This window comes from Poecilia reticulata, linkage group LG5, assembly GCF_000633615.1.
Source record: "Poecilia reticulata strain Guanapo linkage group LG5, Guppy_female_1.0+MT, whole genome shotgun sequence".
NCBI lineage: Eukaryota > Metazoa > Chordata > Actinopteri > Cyprinodontiformes > Poeciliidae > Poecilia > Poecilia reticulata.
This window is the reverse complement of record NC_024335.1, coordinates 19,766,595-19,772,594: the sequence shown is the minus strand read 5'-3', so window position 1 is coordinate 19,772,594 and position 6,000 is coordinate 19,766,595. Positions and strand designations below refer to the sequence as shown.

At 38.4% G+C, this 6,000-nt stretch overlaps 1 protein-coding gene across 1 annotated transcript in view; it reads left to right on the top strand.

Annotated features, from left to right (window-relative positions):
* The first annotated feature begins 1,640 nt into the window (after nucleotides 1-1,640).
* The window catches only part of dlgap4b (discs, large (Drosophila) homolog-associated protein 4b), a 119,511-nt gene continuing 115,151 nt past the window's right edge, over nucleotides 1,641-6,000 (top strand). Inside the window, exon 1 of the mRNA XM_008409364.2 lies at nucleotides 1,641-1,720. The gene's annotated coding sequence lies outside the window, so the exon portion shown is untranslated. The remainder of the gene's footprint in view (nucleotides 1,721-6,000) is intronic.

Below are 6,000 nucleotides of genomic sequence, written 5' to 3'. Positions count from 1 at the left end.
CCTGCTTCTTCACCAGTCATTGGAAAACCGCAAGTATTTTTCCTTCACTGCGCCGCCGTGTGCCGCTCTGACTTTAACCAGCACACAAACCTCCGGTGAAATACATTGACATCTAGTGGGTGCAATGGGGAATGAGCTGAAACTCCAAGCGGTGCGGATACTTTTGCACTGTGTTCACAAGTACCAACGCTGCAGCAGGGCTATTTAAACCCAAGCAGAGACTCTTACTGGCTTAAATGGATAATATTTCTGTGTGATCATATTGCAAGATTACACAGATTAATGCAGCAGTGTGTAATTTCTTTTTCATCTGGTTCTAATCACCATGTGTCAGCTTAAAATAAAGCGCTGAGGATAATCTAATGAGAAAGAAAATACAGATAGAGTGTCATGAATAATGGAACCGCTGGGCAGCAGGGGGCTAAATACAGACACAGAGCCATCAATATTTGGCCTCCTTAATTAGACAAAACTAGGCATGATCAAAAGCTAATTCTCCACAAGGATTTTCAGATAGAGACACAAAGCTTACTGAGGGGAGAAAGTAGTACTCTTCCTATTAGGTACTGAAGGCAACATAAAAGCATTTTATTATCTCAAATATTAATCTCTGTTCTTTGCTCAATGCTGGTTGATGGGACAAAATCTTGATAAGGAGGGTCATGACCCTGCTTATGAAGTTTACAAGAGATTGATTTAGTGTTCATCAGTCACTCTATGTTGGTCCAAAATATAACATGTAAATATTGCTATTAGAAGCTTTCAGTGCTCTGAACAAAGCGCCGTTTCAATGAGGATTTGGAAACTAAATCCTGGATGAAGCAAATTTAAATTATTGATAAAATAGTAATACATCAGCCATGAAATCAAATATTTACTCTGACTGTGAAAATCTAAAATAATAATACAGCAGCGGTGTAGGTGGAAAATAGAAAATAGATTACTTGTTTAACGTTTCTTTCCTTTTGGTGCCTAAACAGGAAAAACTATGGGACAAAGAAATACATTTTCTGTTAAGGTACAAATACTATTTATAGTACTTTTTTGCAACAATTGTATTTTATAACATTTATTAGAAAACTGAAATTATTTTTGTATTGGTAATTTTGCTAAAAATTGTTATTTCTCAATATTTCTTTTAAGCTTTAACAAATAAATTGGATCTTTAAACATTTATCAGCATAAAATGGTGGTAGATCAACTTGATAATATTTTCAACTTGACAATATTTTCAAGGGATGCTCTGTTTATGTCATGTTGAACTTTGAGTTTAGTTTGATTATTTTGGTCATACTGTTCTGTCTAAAGTTTCATTTTCTTTGAGTTCTTCATCACCGGTGTTAATTTTGCCAGAGTACCTCAGTTTTCTGCTCTTTTAAACCCGTTTCCCCTCTGCTCATTTACTCACCTGCATTGCATTCATTAATCAATCCTCTGTATTCTCCAGTTTGGTCACTTGGTGGTTCTCCATTTTCGCCATCTTCCAAGTTTCCTCGTCCCTGCAGTTTGGTCCTCAGCAGCATCCCAACACCGAGGGATTGCAGAGAAGTTTTAATTTCGACCGTGCTTTCTCTTTAAGTGGATGCAGCTCAGCTGTGTGAGAAGCACAGTTGGGAAACCCTTGGGGAGACGGCAGTTTTCAACACTCGTTAAGAACACGGCTAAAGAACTCTGAAGAAAAATGACAAGACGAAGCCAGAGGGTGCTGCACTAGCCTACTGTAAGTATATTCACATAACATCATTATAATGAGTTGAGTTTTATGAACGGACACAACACTGACACAGATATGGCAATCACAAACCTCTGACAGACACATGGCACTTCAGCATGTGGAGCTGAGGGCGTGGCGGCTGAACCATGAACCCTGCAACCAATGCTGAAGTTATAACCTGCAGCTTTAACTAAGTAGGTCAGTCTAACGTCCTTGGAAGGAAATCTGTGTAAAACTGTGCGTGCGTGTGTGACTGAGCACTACAGTAAGGACCTGTGAACATTATACATGTCTGAAATACAAGGTCATATAAGATGTTACCGCCATGGCAGCAAGCTTCCACCCCCGTTACTCTCTGCACTTTACTGTTGTGTTGCTGTGTAGATTTAAAACGCTTGTTAATACAATGTTTTAAAATGTTTCACAAATTTAAACTCTACAAATGGCAACTCAACGTTGCATTGACAAATAACTGGCATTAAACCTCAATTTGATGCGTAATTGCAAAAGGCAGCAGAGAATTAGATAATTAATTCGTATCATCCTTACCGCCAGCTTTTCTCTACATTTAACAATCACCTGTGCTTAATGAGGCATTCCACAATGACAAAAAGAAACCTTATGCTTGAATACACCCAATGTTTTCTGAGGCTTTCAGGCTTAAATAATCCATTAATGCTCTGGTGCATAACAGATGGATGCTCACCTATGGATTTGTAAGGAGCTGCGGTCGACTCGGTTTAACACTGGCAGCAGATTTGACATGGTTTTTCTTGCTTCATGACTGACAAATTTCAGCACTTTTTTACCCAAAGATGTAGTTCCAAAGTTATGTTGTAATCTACAAAGGCTTAGATTTATAAGATTTAATGGCATTTCAAACATTGTTGGTTAGAGATCGTGAATAACATGGCTCATATTTATAATAAGATTGATTTAGAAATTATCTGAAGTTAGTGTAAGAGAAACTTTTTCAAAGAAACCTTTATTTTCAGTCAGCTCCCATCAAAACAGATGAGGTAGAGATGATATCCGTTTTCCTCTCTAATGGCTACTTTGCTTATAATTGTCACAAAAGATCTTCCGATATTTAGTAGTTGTCATAATTTAAACAAATATGTGTCCAGGTTCTTGGTTTATTCTTGTGTTCTGCTACGTGCTGCCATGTTTTTCTTGGACACATATGAACTACACACCCACAGGAAAAGACCTGACAATAATCTAGTGCAAGGGTCTTTTGAGTTCTAGTGTCCTGCAACCTTTAGATGTGTCCCTGCTTCAACACAGCCTCAATCAAATGACTGAATTACCTTCTCAGTATGCAGACAAGTTCTCCAGGATTCTGCTGATGACCTGATTATTTGACTCAGGTGTGTTGAAGCAGAGCCGCATCTAAACCCTGCAGGACACTGAGCCTGGAGGACTGGAATTGAGGATCCCTGATCTAGTGTGTAAAGTGTTTCCTATTAATCAGTCTGCCTGCTTGTTCCCAATCCTCTGATTGTTGCACCTGCTTTCAGTGTGATTCTCCATTCTTAATGTATTTTTGTTTAATTGTCTGTAGCTCGTGTTTTGGAGGAGATTTTGGGATCCTGGGCTTTGTTTTTTGTAAGTTGGACTTTATTTTTAAACATTATTTTTGCAAATACATAAATAGCTTAAAAAATTAAATCTACAGTTTGCTAGCTATGGCAGAGAATTACAATCAATTACAATTTATAGAAAAACAGTAGGAAGGTGTGCCAGATGGGACAGCTTGACTTATGGACAGGTGAGCAAAACCCACAAAACAGGAACTGTTAGAATTTTCATATGACTATCAAGAAATAATTTTGTTCCTCTTGATTAGAATAGAAATCTGAATCAAATCTTTTTCTGTAAAGGAAAAAAAAAGCCAGCTTTTATAAAGGTGTTTATTTCATGTTGACTAATACATCTGGGCTCAGCTAAAGCCTCAACAGGAATAGAAATCCTTAAAACACCTCTGATGTCACCATCTGGACCAATGTTCAATTAAAATTACCTCCTTAATTAGTAAATAGCCACTGCAACCTAAATCCTTATCTAATCTGTCCTGCCAAAGCTAATCACACAAACAACAGGAACAGTGATAAAAAGGACCTTGGAAAAAAAAAAAAAATCCAACCATGTTAACTTGGGATGTAATCCTTCAGTTTCTACCTTTAGTGGAAAGCTGCTTCTGCTCCCATTTGGCTGATTTCATTCTTTTCCATCTATCTCTAAATGTCCATGCTAGCATTAAGGAGCCATCTGTGGTCGTGTTTCATTGGCCACTGGCTTACGGCTCTGGTTTTTAAATAGAAGCAGTAGAAGAATCGGTCCCTAATGGAGCATGGCCCTGCTTTGGAAATGGATGTGCACATGTAAGTTATATGTTTTTATAAATTGAACTTGTTTTAGCATTAATTTTAAATCAATAAAGACTACAGAGGGCGGCACGGGTTGGATTCGCTAGTGTAGAGGCAGAGGTCATGAATATTACTTTTACTGCAATAAGCATCCCATTAATTCATTAACTTTTGGCACCCTCTAGACATTTGCAGATGTTGCCTCAGTGGTTATTGATGCCTGGAGTGTTATGGCAGTGCAGGTATGAACCATTTTGTGGTTTTTCACAATGACTTTATTGTCTGTTGCTTGGCATTGGAAGATTTTAAGGAACAAATTCAAATATCCGTGAGAAAAACATTGTGAAGCGCACCACAATCCTGGATCATTCCCAATGATCCAGGATGTTGTGTTTTGTACATTAGAGGATTTTAGGACAATAAGGCAGAGGAGGCACTCACTCATGCTTAAAAGAGCAAATGTAAAAGCTTAGGTTATGAGACAAAAGATGACATCTGTGTGTGGATTATCTGCAGGAGCAACAAGTCTCAGAAAGGGGGGAAAAAGCAAGGCTGTCCCTCAGATTATCTAACACTCATTTGTTGCTTGATGGTCCAAGATTTATGTCTTGAAAATGAACCTTTTTGGCACAGAGCTTGCATATGCATATCTTTATATGAGATAAAAGCATAAATAATAATAAAACCCCATCTATTTCATTGGTCTCTCTTAATTTCTTATTGCTCAGAGTATCTGACTGATGGACTGGCAACATGCACCCCGCCGCTTCCTCCATGACGTGAGTGAATGGATTCTGGTTACAAATGCTGAAACGTTTCCAAGGAGTCCTGCGTTTATGGGCGAACGGCTTTTGTGATTTGGTTTTTACAGAGAAAACGAGTGTTCAAAGTTGTGGCTGATCAGAGAACATGCATGCCGAATCCTTATGAATGTCAACGTCTGCATCTCCTTGAGTCACACGACACGTGACTCAACAGACGCTCACGTCGCTGGCGTGCTGCACAGAACAGAGGGGAAAGATGCAAGCTGGAAGTGAAGACGTGTAAAAGGAAATAAACCAGTCGGGTTTGATGAGAGAGAGGCAGCAGCACATTTCTGCGACACGTCTTCGTGTGACATTTTCAGGCTGACAGAGAACAGAGGGGGGAAAATGGAGAGAAGAAAAAAAAAAAGCAATGCAGTAATTTGGCCTCACATCTCATGATGGGCTTTAGTAACTGGTCTTGTTTTTTGGTTTGGAGGTAATTGGTGTGACCTCTGGAAGCCTAACGCAGATCAATTGTGTGTGTTTTTCTGTCAGAGTAGTCTTGTTATGGTTTGACAGAAGAAAAGGTCAGGAAGCCAGGTGATTGTGCAGGTGGAACATTCAGTGAAACATGTTGTATGCAAATTGGTGCATCCAAGCAGTGGATTAAATGAAGCAGAGTTTATACAAACTCAAAATTGGTTATCTTTTTTAAAAAAAAACATATTCACACCTTCAACTTTTCTACAATTTATTAGATTACAACTATAGTCATCGACATATTTTGTTTTCATGTAGTTTACTTGAAGCCAACAAAAAGTAATGAATGACTGTGTATGGTACACAAGTAAATAAAATAAAATAAATGAAAAGCACAGCATCCATCCATTTTCTTTACACCCTTGTCCCTTAGTGGGGTCAGGAGAGGTACCACGGCATTTAATTGTACATTTTTTTGAAGGCGTGAGCTGTTTGCTAAACGTTGGTGATCAAGCTGCATCATAAAGGAGCAAAGCAGACGTTTTATGGAGAGATTTATAGTAGGATTTGCACAATATCACAAAATATTGTGCATTTTTGTGCAACTGCAGATTTCCCAAGCCAGGGCTGTCCTGCTGAACTAAAACGCTTAATAAAGAGAATATTAATCATAGAAACAAATATCTAGTGG